This window comes from Pygoscelis adeliae, unplaced genomic scaffold (genome assembly GCF_000699105.1).
Source record: "Pygoscelis adeliae isolate BGI_AS28 unplaced genomic scaffold, ASM69910v1 Scaffold114, whole genome shotgun sequence".
Classification (NCBI taxonomy): Eukaryota; Metazoa; Chordata; class Aves; order Sphenisciformes; family Spheniscidae; genus Pygoscelis; species Pygoscelis adeliae.
The window spans coordinates 789,809-791,727 of record NW_008824587.1 but is presented as its reverse complement, the minus strand read 5'-3'; positions in this window follow the sequence as shown (position 1 = coordinate 791,727).

Here is a 1,919-nt window from a genome sequence, read left to right as displayed (position 1 = left end):
TGGGAGACCCAGCAGTGCGGCGCTGGCCGGGCAGCTCTGGCCGCCGCGGGCTTCCCCGATGCCGTCACTTCCCAGGCCGAGCAGTCACTCAGATTTCCGTGGGTTACCGTGGGCTGTATTTATAGCTTGCTGTGCTATAAATAAAAGCCCCAAGTGCTGGATTCCCTGATCCCAGCCTCACGTAAGGAGGGACGCCCAGACGCCCCCGAGAGGGTGTCTGGTGGGGGGGGTGAGTGATGCCCCTGGGGCTGCTCCCGCGGAGGGCTGAGAAAAGTGTATTTCTTGGAGGTCGTGTAGCTGCTGCATCACTGTCTGACCCGGCGCTGCTCTTGCTAAGTAGGGAGCCTTGTGCAGGACTCTCATCCTACTAAAAATATTTCATTCTGTCTCATCGGCCTCGATCTAACGGAGCCTGTGAGCGAGAGGGGACAGAGCATCAGCGCTGCTGGCTGTGGGTAGCGGGTGGCGCGTAACGGAGCCCAGCGCGGCACAGCTACGAGCAAAGGTGCTACCAAAATGCTCTGAAAAACATCCAGATATGGAGCATTTGCCTGTGGTGGTGCCTAAATCCCCCTGTGCATCTGCCCAGCTAATGCTTCTCCCTCTTCTTGACTCATTTCCAAGCAAGGCCACTTTTCAGCTCCCACGGCGCAAGCGTGCCGGGCCACCGGTGCTGGGGAGCTGCAAGTGCCCCCCAGGTGCGGGCAGGGTCCCGTGGGGATGATGCGCGGGCGCAGCACCACCGAAGACGAGGAGCCCAACGTGCCCGCCGAAGGTGACCTCCTGCTGCTCACGTGCCCGGCGCGAAGGCGAAGCCAGTCAAGGCGAGTGATTTCTAAACCAGTTTCTTTAATCTGGTTGTGTTTTGAACAGTTTCAAGGCCCAAGGGCAGCACGGGGGAGCGGGGCTTCGTGTGCCCGGGGTGTCCGTCCTGCCCTGCCCCAGCCCCGCTGCCAGCACTGGGCAGTGTTGGGCAGAGAGCAGAGCTGACCCACGGCGGGGCTCCGGCATCTCCTCCCCTCCCGACTCCGTGGGTCTCCTGCGCAATACCAGCAGGACCCCGGCGAGACGCTGCCCTGGGGGGGGCAGGAAGGCTGGCTCTGGATGTCCTCCCTGCACAAAACCGTCCAGCTTTAACCAACAAAACCGAACTGGGGATAATCGCCCTCGGCCCCCTCCAGCCCCCGGCCCCCTCCTCCGCATCTCTGATGTCACTCATAAATGAGCGTGAGTCATTCAGCCGTTGCCGTGGCGACGCCAGCGATGCTGGGGAGCGCAGCGCTGCCCCGCTCCCCCCAACCCTTCCAGGGGAGTGGAGGGGACCGAGCCCCCCAGCACTGAGCCCCCGGGACGTGCCATGGGCTCCCAAGCCACAGGCTGCTGCCCCGAGCCCCCCCCGACCCCCGAGGCTGGGAGGGTGCCCGCCGTTGCCGCCGGTAAGTCAGCGCTGTCGGGGTTTTACCCATCCAGGGGGCTTCTGCCAGGGGTCTTAGAGCATCCGGGTATCTTCCCTGGCAGGAGAGGCAGCAGCACCCCTGCCCCAGCCCCACGGATATGGGTGTCCTTTGCAGCATCCCCTTCTCCATGTGCTCCTGGCAGCCCCAGGGGTCTCGTCACCCCAGTTCTCAGGGCCAGCCGGGGGGGGGTATGGGCTGCGCTCAGCCAGCTCTGAACCCCGGGGAGTGAGGGGAGCCCAGGGCAGAGCAGTGCCGGGCAGGCATCAGCCTCAGCACATGTGGGGACCAGGGTGGTACAGCACCGCGCGTGCAGGACCAGGGCCGTACAGCCCCACACGTGTGGGTAGCATCCGCGCCTGGTGACCCGAGTCACCGGCACCGTGCCCGCTTCGACGGGGACAGCGGGGCTGCCCCCGTCGCAGCAGGATGGGGGCCCCCAGAGCCGCACTGGGTTTCAGCCCC